This window comes from Haematobia irritans, chromosome 2, assembly GCF_050003625.1.
Source record: "Haematobia irritans isolate KBUSLIRL chromosome 2, ASM5000362v1, whole genome shotgun sequence".
In the NCBI taxonomy this organism is placed as follows: Eukaryota; Metazoa; Arthropoda; class Insecta; order Diptera; family Muscidae; genus Haematobia; species Haematobia irritans.
The window spans coordinates 168,897,092-168,917,787 of record NC_134398.1 but is presented as its reverse complement, the minus strand read 5'-3'; the positions used below and the strand labels follow the sequence as shown (position 1 = coordinate 168,917,787).

The 20,696-nt window shown below is 32.4% G+C and overlaps 1 protein-coding gene across 1 annotated transcript in view; it reads right to left on the bottom strand.

Annotated features, from left to right (window-relative positions):
* ft (cadherin-related tumor suppressor fat) overlaps nt 1-20,696 on the bottom strand; it is a 516,929-nt gene that overhangs the window by 96,430 nt on the left and 399,803 nt on the right. The gene's annotated exons all lie outside the window — the stretch shown is intronic.

Genomic DNA, 20,696 nt, shown 5'->3' with positions numbered 1-20,696 from the left:
TAAGGTAGGATTTAATTCCATTTTTTCACATCATTGGCTATCGCATTTTTTTTCTTATTCCCCTATTCGTTTTATTTTATACGAACATAACTTGTCTAATTGGCAACCTTTAAAAACATATCTATAAAGAATTAAAAAAAAAACTAATTTTCATCTAAATGGTATTGATCATCAAATAGCACAAAAAAATTCTAGATTACAAATATTCCATAGTATTTCCAAAGATATTTTGTTTCCATTATATGACTTGATCTTTGACGTCAGAAAAGAATGCAAATAATAATAACAATAATGCACAACCAGTCAATTGCTAGTATGCAATAATACAAATAGCTTTGGTCACTATCGTCCCATAATCCATAACGAAAAACTTAAGACTCAAAAGCGGTCTTTTTAAGTCATGCGCGCATAAGTAAGCAAAACATTTGCAACATTGTTGCAATCTCCTTACACATTTCAAGATTTGAAAATGCTGATGGTGAAGACATTTGTTGTTATTATTCATTGGATGGTTAGACTTTTACTAAAAATTCTCATAAATTTTAATATTATTAACATGGAAAATTTTTAACGTTGTTTATATGTTTGCAGCTGATCATTTGCTTTTGGGAACAATATTTTTCGTAAGGATTCTTTGATTGGTCATTTGACTTTTGTAGGGAAAAGCTAAATATATAATTAAAATCTGCAGAAATTTCTTGAAATGATAACAAGATTATTAAATTCCAAATTTTTCCTTTAACTTTCAAAGTTTTAACGACACTAATTTTTGCTAATTTTCAGTCTTGGGTTTAATTTGTGATATATAACCTGGGAGAACAGTGAAATTCATTTTTTTTTACTTCCGCCACATGCACAACTAAAATTTTGAAAGACAGCCATAGTCATGACAACAGCATTTTAAATATTAATACAGCAGCATTTTTTATAGACAACAAAACCATGGACCATACCAATCTACTTTTTTCTTGGCTTAATATCTTCAGTCTCCCAAAACAACAAACAAAAATTTGGCTTAGACAAAATAAAGCATAAAAAATCAACCATCGCAGATTATGAAATATCTTTTGGGAGCATTGAACAAAGATTACAAAAGTATTTAAACGATATCTAGCCATGGTTTCTTGCGGAGCTGTATCCCTTGGTAGGAATGCATGGGAGACGAATGGGAAATTTTGGCCATATTTGTTCAAGTGGCTAGTTGAAAATCTTTTTCTCCGTTTATGGTTTTGGTTTACTTTTTCGCGAAGTTTTTTCTAAGATTAAAAAACCCCAAATCAAAAAAAAAAAAAAAAAAAAAAAAAACAGAACAATAATATCGTTATTATAAAGCAATAGTTGCTTGATTTTTTTCTTCTAAGCTTAGATATTTGACCCTTAAGGGTTCATGCAGGAATTGTGAGCATTCAGGTTTCGTTCATCTTCACACAACGATAAGAAAAATAGCTGGAGCTTTTGTCTAGAGTATGTTTTTATTTATGTTTTAGTTTTTGCTTGTTTTTTTCTTCCTTTAGATAGTAGCCTTATTTGAAAAAAGTTATATAGTAAAGCCATATCAATATCTTAGGACTGTGGTGAAAATAGAGGGATATAATGATTGAAGTGAAGATTTCATTCATTTTAGCACTTCAACTGATAGCACAGTTTGAAAAGGTTACTATAGATTGGCAAATTTGGCGGATTTTAGAAATAGCAGGGCTCTCTCTATCTGCCATAAGTGGTAACGTGTAAAGGGCAGATAATTCTGTTAAGAATTTGAAAGCTTAGAAAACTGGAGAGATTGTAGTAGTTCGCAGGTCATGAAATCTTGAGTTTGTGAAGTAAATTTATATGTTTCACCAAATCTCTATACTAGGATAGAAGGTAGTCTTCACATCATGGGAAATAGTTATATGCTTGCGCTCATGTCTGTTTGTGTATTAAGTCTTTCTTTTTCCTAGATATATAAATGCATGTAATTAAGGAAATGTTCCAATTTGTAAATATCTCTCTAAATTGAGAAATATTTACTTTTTCATGCTTTTATTTTGGGTATCAGAATTAAGTCATATGTTAAAAAGAGAATATTCTGGTCAGGGTCCAATATACAGGCAATAGTAGCAGTAATGGTGGTGCTGATACTACTACTACCATATTTAAAATTCTATTAAAGTAAAGGACCTCAATTTTACATAGTAGACTTTATTGTCCTACAGTGAATTTCTAAACGTCCTGGAACGTTCATCCAATCCGCTTGGAATACAAGAAGTAAGTCATGATATACTCAAGGCTATGTGTGCCTGTAGAACCTTAAATTTGTCTAGGAGAGATATTAGTACTTATTCTCACCGCACAGTTTATTATAGTGTATGATTATTGTTGAAATTTCATCCGATTCTATATCGTATTATTGTAAAAGAGGAATTTCTGTGGGTGATTCGAATCCAGTTGTTGAAAGCTAAATCTTGATGATTTTGGATAACAACGAATCTACTACTTCTCTGGCGGGAAACAATTGGTAGAATTGCAAGTCTAGGTGTTCTAAAAACGGCTTCCGCAGAGGAAACGATAACAAAGATACATCATCTGATATTGGTATACTGCCGACTGAAGGCAACATTACAGATATTATATGCCAGAGACAATAGACAGATCTTTTTTGTGCGCATCCAAAATCGCATACATAGGACAATTTAAAAATTTTTTGGCATAAATGTTGAACGTTTATGTTAGAAAATATAGGTTTGCTTCACTTTGCAAGAAATTTAACCTAGATATTACACGATTAAAAATTCGCTTATTTTATTTCATTTTAACTTTCTTTTAATGTGATTAAAAATTCTTAAAAAAAACTTCTCATATTTTATTCAAGCTCATAATGCTGGCCTTACTATGTACAGTTAGGTTTGCCTAATGAAACATTTTTTGTTTGATGTTTTAAAAAATTACTTCAGAACATTAAACCGTTGATTTGGGCCACTTAATCATCCCATGACAAAAAATAAAAATACCCAATGTTGCTCACTTTAGCCAAAGAAAGTTTAAATAACTAAAAACGAAATGCCAAACTACAGGCAAAGGGAAAATAAAAATCAATTAGAACACCAGTACGAAGAACTAAAAAGGGGAAGGTATTTAAAGTCAACAACATCTACCATAGGGCAAACAAAAAAAAAGGAGCAAATCAGACAATTGCAGAATCACAATCAGAAACAATTCCAAAGATATGACCGTAGCCAAAGCCATAGGCTTGCAGTTTACAGTCTCAAAAATACCACACAAGTATTAATTTGAAAAATTACTTAGGGGCGTTAACCAACTTGTCACTCAACCGACATTAAATCCAAAGAGAAACAGACAGACAAATTAACGATAGGACGGACGCATTAAGTCCGTCCGAATGACTGATATACAAATGTTCACTCGTACTTAAATAGTTGTTGCAATAAAAAAAAATCAACATTAAAACTTGCAATTGCCATAGAGACGAGACGATTTGGCAACTTAACATACAAATTGTTTTAACTTACGTGGAATTTGACTCAAAACAATCAGGTGCAAGATATTTGAGCAATATGGTAAGAGAGACGGTAATATACAAGAAAAGCTAAAATTCAAGCAATTACAATAAAAAGGAGAGCCAAGAATTTTATTTTATATATTTTCTCTGCAAATGTTTAAAATATTTTTGTACTCTCAATTGAAGACAAAAAGAAATAAATACTTTGGCTTTTAATGGTATACGTAGGAAAATCATATTATATATTGGTATTAAATATATCAGTGGTAATATATTAAATGGAGAATTGCACTTGGGGGTGTATCCCATCCTGTACGCTCAAAGCGCTTCTCAGGCTAACTCAAAATATGGGCTGCCGACATTTATACCGTTAAAAACTGTTGAAGAATAAATAGAATAAAATAGAGTAAAATTTGTAAAACATTTTCTATGGAAATAAAATTTTGACAAGATTTCCTATAGAAATAAATTGTTGGCAAGATTTTCTATTGAAATAAAATTTTCAAAAATTTTTCTGTAGAAATAAATTGTTGACAAAGTTTTCTAAAGAAATAAAATTTTCTATAGAAATAAACTTTTGACAAAATTTTCTATAGAAATAAACTTTTTACAAAAATTTCTATAGAAATAAAATTTTGACAAAATTTCCTATAGAAATAAATTGTTGACAAAATTTTCTATAGAAATAAAATGTTGACAAAATTTTCAATAGCAATAAAATTTTTCACAAAATTTTCTATAGAAATAAAATTTTGATAAAATTTTCTATAGAAATAAGATTTTGACAAAATAAAATGTTGACAAAATTTTCTATAGAAATACAATTTTGACAAAATTAAATATATATATAAAATATTGCCATTTTCTAATTCCGAAACGTGCGTCCATCCAACCATCTTGCAGACTATAGGGCTTTGCCCAAATAAATTTGACAAACATTATTTTCCTCTGTTGGTTAAGCAATACTTGTATTTTAGTCAATGCATGGTTTTAAGCTGAAATCAAAAAAACAACAACAATGATTACAGAAAACAAAACCAACAATAAAAAAACAAAACGAATGAGAAATTTTTATTTGTAAAGAAAATTTTGAAAAAAATTTCTATTTTTTCTGCAGAAATAAAATGTTGACAAAATTTTCTATAGAAATAAAATTTTACAAAATAAGATTTTTTTATCCAAATAATCAAATTATCCAAATCAGTCTAGATTTAAATATACGTATACTTATGCAATAGTCTTTAAATTTGATATTATGAAATTTTAGCACCTTTTGGCTTCGAAAAGTACATTTTTAATACATTTTGAGTACTTTTAACTTGCGAAACTTCAGTAGTACACTTCTCATTCTCCAGGTAGTTGAATTGAATCACAGCTTTTGAACCCCAGAAAATAGTTGCCGCCTTCTTCGGAGCACGTTCGCAGAGTGCAGTCCATTGTTTCAACAGTTCGTTGTTATCCGCTGTGTACCGATGAATCCATGTGCCGATGAATCCACGAAATGTCGTGGAATCTCCCTCGAATTGTACTCAAAACAATACCAAACACTGATCTCAAACGGTCTCCGAGTTGTGCTTGATGAAAACCTGAGGCAACCATTGCAAGATTTCGTTTAGGATGAAATATGGTACAATGGTACGTGAGTTCAATCTCATGGTGTTTTCTTCTCTGAAAAAAGTGTTTTGCCTCCATTTTGTCTGTATAGAATGCTCATTTTTAAAATGGTATCATTTCGGCGGGCAGAAAAGATTTCAAAGGAGCAAACAGGGCAATCGCAGCACACTCGTTTGTCGGCAGTGCTAAAAATGCCCACTATTTGCCTCTATGCCTGGCACTATTTTCACAACATTTTTGCCTATTTTTTAGAAAAATACCTAAAAAGTTCATTTTCCGGACAAAACGCAAAAAAGTGCGCATTTTTACAAGACAATAAAACACCATAAGTGGTTTAACATGTAATGTGGAATGCCGTTTGGACTCGACAATAAAAAGAAAGACCCTTGTCATGGAACTTGTCTTGAAATAGGACAGCTGATAGGAGAGAAATAACAGCTTGCAACTGTGCCCTGAACATAACCTATCCAATATCTTAGCTTTCTGGCTCATCATCTATTTGCTCTAGTTCTAGATAGTGACTTTTCTCATATTATACCAGTGGTAGTCGATTTCTGGGCACCTTGTCATGGAACTTGTATTGAAATAGGACAGCTCACACTGATAGGAGAGAGCCTGAAATAACAGCCTGCAACTGTGCCCTGAACATAACCTATCCAATATCTTAGCTTTCTGGCTCATCACCTATTTGCTCTAGTTCTAGATGGTGACTTTTGTCATATTGTACCAGTGGTAGTCAATTTCAGGGCACCTGAAAGCTCTTGAAACTCGTTAAACCTACTCTTAATCATAGCCATTCGAGAAAAGGTGTTACGGTGCACAACCTATAAGGGGCTCTGCATCACACTGAGAAAAAAAAATATTGTCGTGACCACAAAAGATTTCATGTTATTAAAAAGGAATTGCTTAACATAGGAAGGCATTGCTTTCCTTGTCCAAAAGTCGATAAACTGTTCAATGAAGTCGTTTTGCCATTATAGTTAAGTGATTCCAAAAATTTGTATCCTTACAGGACAAAAAAATTTGTTTGACTAAGGTCAATTTGTTGACATTTTGTATCTTAACTACAAAGCAAAAAATAGAATATGTTTTATAGTAAAGTCATTTTTTTGCTTGAAACGGAGCATAATTCCTACTTGAAGACGAGTCTAAATTCGTTTTTGAAGGACTTTGTCAGTACATTTAATTAATTAAAATTTGTTTTCTAAAATCAAGTACGCAAAACTCAAATTTAAAGGAGAATTGTGTTGGAGTAAAAATAAAATCTTTGGAACCGGGCATGATTTTTTTCAGTGCAGGTAGTGCTAAATATTTATGGGTCTCATATCCATATTTTCAAGCACTTTAAACGAAATAAAAAAATTACTTTACGCCTATCCTATGGCGAAGTATATAAAATTAGCTTAGTTCTCAAAATATACTCACATTAGCAAAAACTAATGAAATTGCTCGATTGCCACGATATTCAATTAGACCTGAAGCTCAAGCAAAGATACGCATATGTAGTTATGTGATCATTTGACTTCCTCGCAAAAACCCCATTAGAATAGAGAAGCACACAAGCTCTAGTCAGTCATGGCAACTAGTTACTTTGGCAACGGATGTTTATTGTACGACTGATTGTTGATGTTGCACATTAGATGAGTGTCAGTTATTATTAATAACAATAATATGCAACACCGTCATTTTTATAGCCTTAAGTTATATTTCAATATTACCACATAGGCAGGCATGCACTCACAGACATACACATGTGACGACTTTTGCCATTCTTAATACCTACCTACCACATTCATATATCTTAACATACTTAGCATATGAGATTGTTTCCTATACAATTGGATTGGGTTCCAGTGGAAAAGAGGAGGATGATTGCAAATTATGATACGATAAGGGGCCTTTGTATGCTTTAAGGATGGGCAACATATTTGATCTTGAATTTTGGGCCTGTATTCTAACTTCTTATTTCTGCCACTGGCATACTGATACTTGGCAAGTGATTGTTGTTTCCAGCAGTAGTCACAAACAATATCATCATCATCATTTTCGTCATCTTATTATTGTAGGAATTTTCAAATGGTTAAAATAGAGTTGCAGTTTTCAGTATACGTCTGCATTCAACGAGTGCAAGCATCAAGACTAATGATTCCAACGAAGTCAAAAATAATCGCGAAAGACTTTGCATATGTAGCGTTACGCCAGTCAGGCGAAGCTACAAATGGATTTTTAATGATAAGTAATGAAAATTATTTTTTGAAATGAACCAAAAAAGCATGATCAGTTGCACAAAAAAAAAACCATTGATACACTGCAAGCCATTGAATATGAATAGAACGGTGTCTATTCAGAAGGCATAGCAATATCAATACAGAAAAATAGAATCTGCAAGGTAATAAAAAGCTTTCAAATTTCAAAGGCTTAGGCAGTAACCATGTTAAATTTAATAACTCCTGCGTCGAAGGCCAGACTTTTGGAAATACTCATTGTGTTGAGTAAATAAAAGACTTAAGCAACGAACTTGTTTTTTTTTTCCTTTACAAGTAGAAATTTTGGAGAGCATAAATCATTCACTTGCGTGGATGGTGGATTCTCGAAATTCTAGTTGGGGCAAGCATTACATAATAACAGGGAAATATATACTAATATAACATATATAAAATACAACAAATTATTAAAAAAATATATAAGAATAATAATAAAGAAATTTGATTCAATATAATTTATTTAGTCGTACTGTCTTAACAAATTGTTAAAAAAAAAAAAATAAAAAACTATATAATAATAATAAAAACAAGTATATACGGCCGTAAGTTAGGCCAGGCCGAAGCTTATGTACCCTCCATCATGGATTGCCTAGAAACTTTATCCAAACACTGCCATCCACAATCGAATTACTTAAGTTGCGGTAACGCTTGCCGATGGCAAGGTATCTTAAAACCTCCTCTTCTAAATTGTATGTAAGTCCATACGTGGTATATATTAAATCAAAAAAGATCGATCCAATACGTATATAATTCAGTTTGACAAAGTAGACGTAAAATTTTGACAAAATTTTCTACAGAAATAAAATTTTAACAAAATTTTCTATAGAAATGAACCGATATGGACCAATTTTTGTGTGATTGGACCAATTTTGGTATGGTTGTTAGCGACCATATACTAACACCACGTGCCTAATTTGAACCGGATTGGATGAATTGTGCTCCTCCAAGAGGCTCCGGAGGTCAAATCTGGAGAATATTTTATATGGGGGCTATATATAATTAGGGACCGATATGGACCAATTCTGGCACGGTTGTTAAAGATCATATACTAACACCATGTTCCAAATTACAACCGGATTGGATGAAATTTGCTTCTCTTGGAGACTTCGCAAGCCAAATCTGGGGATCGGTTTATATGGGGGCTATATCTAATTATGAACCGATGTGGACCAATTTTTGCATGGTTGTTAGAGACCACATACCAATATCATGTACCAAACTTCAGGCGGATCGGATGAAATTTGTTTCTATTTGAGGCTCCGCAACCTAAATCTGGGGATCGGTTTATATGGACGCCATATATAATTAAGGACCGATGTAGACCAATTTTTGCACGGTTGTTAGAGACCATATACCAATACCATGTACCAAATTTCAGCCGGATCGGATACAATTTGCCCCTCTTTGAGGCTTCGCAAGCCAAATCTGGAGATCGGTTTATATGGGGTCTATATATAATTATGGACCGATATGGACCAATATTTGCATGGTTGTTAGAGACCATATACCCACACCATGTACCAAATTTCAGCCGGATCGGATGAAATTTGCTTCTCTTTGAGGCTCCGCAAGCCAAATCTGGGGATCGGTTTATATGGGGGCTATATATAATTATGGACCGATGTGGACCAATTTTTGCATGATTGTTAGAGACCATATACCAACACCATGTACCAAATTTCAGCCGGATCGGATGAAATTTGCTTCTCTTTGAGGCTCCGCAAGCCAAATCTGGGGATCGGTTTATATGGGGGCTATATATAATTATGGACCGATGTGGACCAATTTTTGCATGATTGTTAGAGACCATATACCAACACCATGTACCAAATTTCAGTCGAATCGGATGAAATATGCTTCTCTTAGAGGCTCCACAAGCCAAATTTGGGGATCGGTTTATATGGGGGCTATATATAATTAAGGACCGATATGGACCAATTTTTGCATGGTTGTTAGAGACCATATACCAACACCATATACCAAATTTCAGCCGGATCGGATGAAATATGCTTCTGTTAGAGGCTCCACAAGCCAAATCTGAGGGTCCCTTTATATGGGGGCTATACGTAAAAGTGGACCGATATGGCCCATTTTCAATACCATCCGACCTACATCGATAACAACTACTTGTGCCAAGTTCCAAGTCGATAGCTTGTTTCGTTCGGAAGTTAGCGTGATTTCAACAGACGGACGGACGGACGGACGGACGGACGGACATGCTTAGATCGACTCAGAATTTCACCACGACCCAGAATATATATACTATATGGGGTCTTAGAGCAATATTTCGATGTGTTACAAACGGAATGACAAAGTTAATATACCCCCATCCTATGATGGAGGGTATAATAATATACCCCCATCCTATGATGGAGGGTATAAAAAGTTGATTCAATATAATTTATTTATTCATACTGTCTTAATTATGCCGGAACTGGTTGAAGGAATCAAAATTTCATACTAATCAACTGACGATGGTTTTGTATATTAGTTCTTAACTGTGCTAAGGTTGTAATCAGAATCAAATAGTGATTTTCCATTATTTCTATATCTTGATTTAATATTATTTTCTTATTTTAAGGGTTTTGAAAAACTAACTTTTGTCTTTAAACTATTGACTTTAAAGACTTATTTTAACTGAAATATTGTATCTTTAGATTTAAGATAAAAACGCTTCAAAGACATATTTTGAGGATTTTGCATCTTTGTTTTAAGTTTTGTTGGAATTAAAAAACATTTTTTACTTTGAAGTATCCGTTATAATTTGGATTTTTTAACTGGCATTTGTTTGCACGTGAGTACCTTTATTAATAAACCGCGAAAAGAGAATGAACATTTAATAAATGAGATCATAATTTTAATTTTATTGGTCCTAGAATTAAAGCCAGATAAGCACTAAAACATTTCTTTACTTTAAAGAAGCCGCATCTTTGGCTCGCAATCAATACCAAAATCCTTAAGGGAAGGTCAAAATCAAAGTAAACTTGTTTTTGAGTGTACACTGAAAAACAGTGAACCCACCAGGATAAAAATTTTAGTTAATTTTGGAAACATTTTTAGAAATTTTAGAAAATTTTAACTGAACTGTATTAGAAACGCAGATGTCACGTCGGTTTCACAAAAATATTATTATTATTATTATTGGACAAAATTATTACTTTTCACTTATTAAACAAATTTCGAAGTTTGAAGGAAAAATTGTTGCTCAAAATTGCAAAAGTGTCTCTATAATTTTTTCCTCCGTTTTAGTTAAATTAACCCAAAATATTATTAAAGTCATGAAAACTTTCTTAAAACATAATAATTCAAGGAACTGAATTGGAATTAAATGGGTTTTAGTGAAATATAGGGTTCATTTTTTTGAGTGTATATTTAAAACTAGAAGGCTGTCTAAAAAGTGTCTTTATTTTAAAAAAGTCGAATTTCGGCTCGAAATCAATATCAAAATCTTTAAGCGAAGGTTAAAATCTTTGGATATAGTAAATATTTTGTTTGAGTGCAGTCTTTTTGCCTGATCTCCAGTTAGAGATCGTCCATTTCACACATTCCTTTAACTCATTAAAGGTTCGTAAATAAACCATTTGACATAATATAAGAGAGGAAAGGCATTCACATATTTTTATAATTCCCCACATCAACAAGACTCGTTAACAAAAACTACAATCATTTGAACACTCTAGCAAAAAGAGATAAGATATTATCAAATATTTGATTTAAATTAGCATAAGGAAACTAAAGTTTCCAATAATCTTATATAAAAACCAAATTAAAATATGATGAAATTATTATCTCACAAAAACTCTAATTTTAAACAGAAAAAATTTTGCACTTGTTTAGATAGCGGAAAAATATCAGAAATTCAAAACAAGCTGAAAATTTGATTAAAATTTTCGATAGATATCAATAAAATCTTAAGGAAACACCTCTTAATCAACTAAGCCGCTACAAAAACTAAAAGACATACAAAAATTATCTAAATAACATTCAACGAATAATAAAGTAATTTAATGCAAGTATAAACCACAACTGGCAACATACAAAGCGAAAAACTTGACGGACAGAAAACCACAGCAAATCTTTGCTTGATTGACATAATACTCGATTGTCAAAATGTCACCAAATTTGCTTTTTTATTGGTTTTTCTTGTGTGTGTGTTTTTTTCTTTGATATTTTCACATACACACTTACGAAAATGAGAGGTAATTTTGGTAAATGCTGTTTTAAAAGACAACAAGGGGCAGATTGACAGACTGACAGGAGGACGGACTTGCCGTTAAACGGGCAATTTTATGGACAGCCAATATGACATAAGACAAAGGACAGACATACGATGGTGTTGTGTCTTCTTGCTCTGACTCTCGATCAAATAAAAAATTATGTATTTTTTGATTCTAGTCAAACTCAAGGTGTTTTTTGTTTTACCGCAACACCTTAGATGCTCTGGCAAGTTTTGTTTGCTTCCCTAGGAAAAATCTCAAAAAAAAAAAAAATCCACCTAAATATTTAGCACATAGATAAAAATCGTTATAAGCTTAGATTGACTTCAAGGTTTTTATTCAGATTTGGTTGACGTTCGTTTAGTAAATGGCGTCAAGAAAAAAATATCTGTTGAGTTTTTGTTTTTTTGGTTTAAATCACCAAATCCTCTAATGGATAGAGTCCCAGTTTGACGGTGAATTTGTAGCTTATTAAACTGTGCCGTGCCATGTACCATGTCGTAGCACACCATGCCATGTTAGTATTTTGTTATTATCGCAATTGGAATTGCATTTTTGTTTTTTTGTTTGAGAGGGGTTCAACAATTTCAGAGATTTTTATCTTTTCGGCGGCATGGAGGGATAGCAAGTGACTCTTTTCATTCAGTTTTCCATTTACGAGTGTCACTTTAATGTCTATTTTCGTCTATGGCTTGTAATTTGATTGCAGGCCAAAGTTAAAATGTTAAATAATTCTCTATTACATCAAATTATGATTATCGGAGTATCAGACATTTGTGTTAAAGTGTAACCGAATTAAGTGTGGGAAAATAATTTTTTTGGTGATTTTTTTGTTGTAAAACGTGGTGCCAATGTTCATTGGGCGCTTAATAATCTTCCCGTGCTTAGTGTAATGTAGAAGAAAATATGATGGATGTGAGATAGAGACAAATCTCAATTATTTTTAACTGCGGATTATAACTTATAACAATAAAATTGAACTGTTTTATAGAAAGAATGAACTATCTTGTGGGAAAATTGAACTAAATTCTACTTTACATTTTGAGATTGCCACAAAACATTGTTAAAACCTGGAAATTTTGGTGCCCCAGTGTACTGTTTAACTGCAATTCACAAAAGTACACTCTCTTATAGAAGAATAAAATGAACTAAGAAAATCATTGGCGACAAATCATGACCATTTTAACCACACAGTAGTTCATTCTTATTATTTGTGGGAATCGTATGAACATTTTCTTCTGTTTTCGGTCATATTGAACTTATGTGTACGGTCATTGAACTTTATACCCAGGTTTTGTTTATAAAATGTTTGATATATAGAGCATACGCCTTAGGAACAATATAATCCAAAATGATTGATAAAAGAAAATTTGTAATCAAAAAAGACATTAAAGACAAAGACATAAAACTTAATTTTTTTGAAAATTATAATTAAGTTGGATGATTAAAGATTCTCAAACGAAGAATAGAGCTTGAATATAAAAATACAATTACAATGGGGTAAGTGATTTTAGCAAAATCGGATCAGATTTTTTCCATTATGAATAGAAAATACTGCTCTTTTTGGGGCGTTACTTGCGAATATCTAAAATAACCTCTACCAACATACAACCCATTACACCACATGCAAATGCAAAACAAAATCTCTAGGAAAAAGCATAGCTTTTGCTTTCAATAAACTACCATAAATGGTTTATCACTATGAAAATATCTTAGAAAGAAAAATAAACACAGGCAGGTTAATGGACATAGCTAAACATATAATAAAACATGCATATATGCCGGCATGCCAAGTTGCTGCCAGGTTCGCTATGACTTAGTGTTGACTCATACTGTGACACTGACAACAATAGATTTTTGCATTGCCAACTAAAGTATTTAAGTAAGAAAATAAATAAAAAAATCGCTTTCAAACTAAGAGTCAATAAAACATTTAAAGCACAAGCCACTTTCTAAAAGATAATATTTTTATAAAAAAAATTACAGAAAAATTACTCAAATAAATGACTCAAAATGGTAGTCAATTTAAGATAAGTTTCATGTTATAAAATACAAAAAAAAGAAAACAAAATACTGAAACTACAATAAGAAACAGCTGTTTTGGGTTTTTTTTTGTTAATATGGGAAAAGATGTTTATCTCAGGCATGAAGCCTTATCCAATGTCTGAAATCTAGCTTTTTGGAATAAATTGTATTATTTTGGAAAATATATATATAAATGGAAAATATTACATTTTTTTCATTGAAGAAATTACAAAAAAAATTATGTAGCATAAAAAGAGAACAGAATGTTGGCAAACACAGAAAAAAAGTAAATTGTTTTATAGCAAGAATGAACTACTACGTTGTGCGAAATTGAACTAAATTATACTTCACTCACAAAAAAAAAAAACTTTTTCTGATTCAATTACAAAATTAATTGATCCAATTAATTTTTTAATTGAAATGTCAATTTTTAAAAATTAAAAAATTAATTGAAAGTCAATTAAAAAATTGATTGATCTAATTAAAAAAATAATTAATACTATTAACATTTGTGATTGATTTTTGTTTCAATTAAAAAATTTGTTAAATCAATTAAAATTTTTATTTGAACATTTTTTAAAACTCAATTACGACTTTAATTGGGGAAATTTTCGTGAATTTTTTTCTGTGCATTTTGAGATTTCCAGAAATGCGTTGTTGAAACCAGGACAATGTAATGCCCTGGTATATTTTTTAACTACAACTCACCCTCTAATAGAAGAAGCAAGTATATACGGCCATAACTTCGGCCAGGGCGAACCTTATGTACCCTCCACCATGGATTGCGTAGAGACTTCTACGAAAGACTGTCACCCATAACGAATTACTTGAGTTGTGGTATATTAAAACTTCTTCGTTTTTGTGAGTTAGTCAATACGTGGTAGAGAGCCAGAATTGAAATATGGGGGTCGCTTACATGGGGGCTATATATAAATTATGAACTTGTTATGGACCAATTTTTTGTGATTGGGGATCGATTTATCTGAGGGCTATATATAACTATAGACCGATATGGACCTTGTTAGGCATGGTTGTTAACGGCCATATATTAGCACAATGTAACAAATTTCAACTGACTCGAATGAAATTTTCTCCTCCAAGAGACTCCAAAACCAAATCTCGGGATCGGTTTATATGGGGGCACTATACGATTATTGACTGATATGGACCACTTTTGGCATGGCTGCTAAATATCATATACTACAACCACGTACCAAATTTCAACCATATCGGATGAATTTTGCTTCTCCAAAAGGCACCGGAGGTCAAATCTGGGGATCGGTTTATATGGGGGCTATATTTAATTATGGACTGATATGAACCAATTCCTGCATGGATCCGAACCGGATCAGATGAATTTTGCTCTTCAAAGGGGCTCCGGAGGTCAAATCTGGGGATCAGTTTATGTGGGGGCTATATATAATTATGAACCGATTTCAACCAATTTTTACATGGGCATTTGAGGCCATATATTAACACCACGTACCAAATTTAAACTGAATCAGACGAATTTTGGTCTTCCAAGGGGCTCCGGAGGTCAAATCTGGGCATCGGTTTATGTGGGGGCTATATATAATTATGGACCTATTTCGACAAATTTTTGCATGGGTATTTGAGGCCATATATTATCACCATGTACCAAATTTCAGCCGGATCGGATAAAATTTGCTTCTCGTAGAGTCCCCGCAAGCCAAATTTGGGGGATCGGTTTATATGGGGGATATATATAATTATTGACCAATGTGGACCAATTTTTGGATAGTTGTTAGAGACCATATACCTACACCATGTACCAAATTTCAGCCGGATCAGATGAAATTTGCTTCTCTTAGAATCCCCGCAAGCCAAATTTGGGGGTCCGTTTATATGGGGGCTATACGTAAAAGTGGACCGATATGGCCCATTTGCAATTCCATCCGACCTATATCAATAACAACTACTTGTGCCAAGTTTCAAGTCGATAGCTTGTTTCATTCGGAAGTTAGCGTGATTTCAACAGACGGACGGACATGCTCAGATCGACTCAGAATTTCACCACGACCCAGAATATATATACTTTATGGGTTCTTAGAGCAATATTTCGATGTGCTACAAACGGAATGACAAAGTTAATATACCCCCATCCTATGGTGGAGAGTATAAAAATTATCTAAAAGTAAATAACAAAATCATTGGCGCCAAATCATTACCATTTTAAATGAGCGAAAAGGTTCTATTGCTTTAGTTCATATTGATTTTATATGTTCTGTCATTAAACTTTATACCCACGTTTAGTTCATAAAATGTGTGAGGCCTACTTAAAAAAAATGGAAATTTTCTTTGGACTCTGGAAAATTTTGAAAAAAATAATAAAATTGAATTAATATTTTTTTTGCAATAAATATAAGTTAAGTTTAGCGTTAGTGTAACTACGGACATTTTGATGAGTGTAGTGTCACATCAAACATATTCATCTTTATAAATAAATGTTATAAATGTCAAATAACTGTATTGTATTGCAATAAAATAATATTATTTAAAATTGTTGGATTCTTAGAAAATTATATTAAAATATTTTCGCCTCACGTCGTGTAATTTTAAGATTATTTCCAAATTGGTTCAATAATTGTCAGCTGTTTTATTTAATTTTTTACTAACAATTGACAATTACACTAAGCCAAAAGAAAACTCAATAAGAAAAAAATATATATATCTTCTTATGTTAAAGTGTCATTTGAAATGAACATCTTTATTTCCCGTTAAACCTAGACCAAGAAAAATGTATATATTGGCAAAGATGACACCATCTCCGATGCATTGTGTTGACTTATGTAAGAATGAATGAGAAAAAGAGAAAAACCAAATAAATAATAGTTAAAAACCCCCAAGGATATCTTTGCTAGAATATTAGCACGCATTTTACCAGTACTATTGTTTAGGCCGGTCAAGTTGTTTTGCCTTTGCTGCAACCACTGAAAAACAACTAAGCATCCAAGCAACCAATCTCAAGAATGTTAGAAAATTACAAATGATTACCTTTACATTTTTGACGCTTAAGCCACAATATACAGTGTGTAAAAATATAAATGGATTGAAGTTGGCGAGAATCAGAGACGGTGTTGGCGGTCAAACGGCAGCCACCAAACAACATTGGAATAATACAAATACAGCCATTTTCAATTGGCCTCATCGTTGTTTTTGTTTTGAGTTGAAAAAAAATATTTTTTTAAATGCACGCATTCAGTTTTCAGTGGCAAGTAAAACATAATAATGCTAGCGACTGAAGCCTTTTGATGATAAACATGGTAATATCAATAGCGAGAAAGAGTAGCGTTAATAGGACTATCACCACCTCCTGCTGGATTTAACCATCTATCCAAGAGTACATCTTATATTGTCACACTACTACGCAATCGCTTAATCATATTAATAAGACATTACACGATGAAGGCCTTGTAATAATGGAACCAAAAAAATCGGTGGAAAGGTTTATATTGCCATCTTCGAAAGCGTTTTGGAGATAAAAATGTAATCTATGCCAAAATTTCAGTATGATCACTTTATGTATAACAAAGACAATATAATGAATCAGAAGTCCATTTCCATAAACCCGTTTTTTCTCAAACAATGCAACAACTGTCTCTTACCATTTTTGTTTGCTTTTACCAAAAAACTTTAATTGTCTAAAGAAAACGTTATTTGTCTAAATAAAATCGTTTCTAAATAAAATCAATCTTTCCGTATCATATTTTAAAGAAAAAAAATGCACATAACTTTTAAATATAACAAAAAAAATTTGGCCATAAAGTATTAAAAAAAAATATTTTATACTTTTATTTGTTTACACGAAGTCAAAAGGGAAACCTGTCTTATGTGGACTCGATAACAAGTACTTCCCTCCTTTCTAAGAAAGGAGAATTTTGTTTGTCTAGAAATTATTGTTTCGTTGTGTGTATAAAGCCCAAATATTCAAATGTATAAAGTATAAGTTGAAAGTTCGAAATAAATTTGAGAAATTATCCCATTTCCCAAGTTTTGCGAAACTCCATGTAGCCTTAAACTGTTTCAGAAGGTTTTCTACAATAGAACGGCATTTAATTATTGTTGAAAATTTGTCAGATTAAGTGCTCGTCCGTGCGAGCCTAAAAAGCGGGCTGCCAATATACCTAATCTAAACTAAAGCAAACATGACTGGCAGGTTCTTGGTTCAGGCAAAAGCTCTATTTTAAATTCAAATTATTCATTTATTTTGTGTGTGTGTATGTTTTTTTTTACCCTCCACCATAGGTTGGGGGTTTTATTAACTTTGTCATTCCGATTGTAACACATCGAAATATTGCTCTAAGACCCCATAATGTATATATATTCTGGGTCTTGGTGAAATTCTGAGTCGATCTAAGCATGTCCGTCCGTCCGTCCGTCTGTTGAAATCACGCTAACTTCCGAACGAAACAAGCTATCGACTTGAAACTTGGCACAAGTAGTTGTTGTTGATGTAGGTTGGATGGTATTGCAAACGGGCTATATCGGACGACTTTTACGTATAGCCCCCATATAAACCATTTGGCTTGCAGGGCCTCGTGGAGGAGCAAACTTTTTCCGATCCGGTTGAAATTTGGTACATGGTGTTAGTATATGGTCTCTAATAACCATGCAAAAATTGGTCTATATCGGTCCATAATTATATGCAGCCCCCATATAAACCGATCCCCATATTTTACTTGCGGAGCCTCTAAGAGAAGGAAATTTCATCCGATCCGGCTGAAATTTGGTACATGGTGTTAGTATATGGTCTCTAACAACCATGCAAAAATTGGTCCCCATCGGTCCATAATTATATATAGCCCCCATATAAACCGATCCCCAGATTTGACCTCCGGAGCCTCATGGATGAGCAAAATTCATCCGATCCGGTTGAAATTTGGTACGTGGTGAAATTTAGTACATTGCGCTATTACATGGCCGCTAACAACCATGCCAAAATTGGTCCATATCGGTCTATAGTTATATATAGCCGATCCCCAAAAATAATCTACCAAAATGTTATTTCTAACGAAAATTTAGTCAAAATTTTATTACTATTGAAAATTTTGGCAAGATTTTATTTTTTTGTCATTTATTAATTTTTGTCAAGATTTTATTTCTATAGAAAAGTTTGTCAACATTTTATTGGTATAGAAAATTTTGTCAAAATTTTATTTCTATAGAAAATGTTGTAACATTGAATTATATACGAATTTAATCGGCCTTTTTTGTTTAATATATACCCCGTATGGACTAACTTACAATTGAGAAGACGGTGTAAAGAAGTTTTAAGATACCTTGCCATCGGCAAGTGTTACCGCAGCCCAAGTAATTCGATTGTGGATGATAGTATTTAGTACAAGTTTCTATGCAATCCATGTTGGAGGGTACATAAGATTGGGCCTGGCCGAACTTACGGCCGTATACACTAGTTTTTTTTTGAAAATTTATGATGAACGATCAGTTACATTACATCTTAAATAATAAAAATGTTGAAAATCCATTAAAAATATACTTATTCAGAATGCTCCAGAACAAAGTAAATCTCATCATAATCCACATTGTAACTACCTTCATTTTAGTTAACAGGTAAAGAGAAAGAAAATCAATAATAAAAACTGGACTTTTACAATATAATTTCTTTTTTCGTGTTTTTTTTTTTTTTTTTTTTTTTTGAGAAATACAGCCAATAGTTGGACATGGAGAAAATCAATTTTAGCCAGCAAATGAAATGTAACTGAATAACAGCCATAAATTTTTCAATTTGATTGCAGTCCTTATTAATGTGTGTATTTGTTCATGGTTCAGTGAAATTGCCTTTTTTGTTGGTTAAATTCATTTGTTGTTGGTGTTCTTTATTGACAGGCCAGTTTGGTAGAACAAATTGGTTTTAGAGGCTTTGTTGCTTTTGTATGCTCACTTCTTAGGTTTTTACTGTTACGATCTGAACTTTTGAGATATTTTGATCACCAGAAGAATTATGGCAATCGTTTATTTTAACATAAATAACAGCGATATGTAGGAAACATATATTTAATACCTTGGGGTCAATGAAGATCCCAAAATAATGTAGCAAATGGGTGGAGGAGTGCAAAAAGTAGGCTGCATTGGGATTGCTTGGAGAATTGAAAATTTATTTACTCATATTTTCACATTATTGGCCGAATCAGTCACTCATGTTAAAATCGGATGATATATATACCATACATACACGAGAGATCTATTTCAATTTGATATTAAATATATTATAATATATCCAAACGACATTTTGAGTTTTAAGAATAATAATTGACTGGGTTAAGGCCAGAGGTTTGAATGTCAACCCGGAAAAAGCTTCTAAATATGTCATTATGAATATATGTAAGCGTAATTGCACCAATTGTGGCGTTAGTGCTGATACTCAGGAGAACAACAATGGAGAAGAAGTGCAATGTTGAGGGCAGGGAAATAATATCTACAAGTGCGTTGGTGTAAACATTGAATATTTGACCTATAGAGAAAAGATAGAGAAAGATCTACAGTAATACAGAATAAATTGATAACGATTCGAGAGTGGATCGAGAAAATCCATAATAATGCAACTAATTTAGTAGCATAGCCCTATCGGATACCAGATCCTGAGTTTCAAGTTTAAGTTTCTCAATCACAAAATTTGGAAGTTTTCAAGTCCTTACTTTTAATGTACAGCCAAGAATTCTTTTCCAGAGACAGGTGTATTTTTAACTTCATAGAAATTCATATGTATGTATATACGACTTTTTATGCATTTCCATTTCCTAAACTTTACAGGGTATAAAAATTGATTCCGAGCCAAAGAATCGTAATTCAAGTAATTATAAACTTAAGACACAATTCTCTTTCAAATTTTAGTTTTGCGTACTTGGTTGTGGGAAACATATTTTAATTGATTCATTTCTTCAGCTTTTTTCTACATGTGCTATTGATGTCCATTAAAAACGTAACAACGACAACCAAAATATCCAAATTCAGACTCTACAAGTAGAAATTATGCTATGTTTCAAGTAAAAAACATCTCCTACATTTAGGTTAGGTAGGTTAGGTTAGGTTATGTGG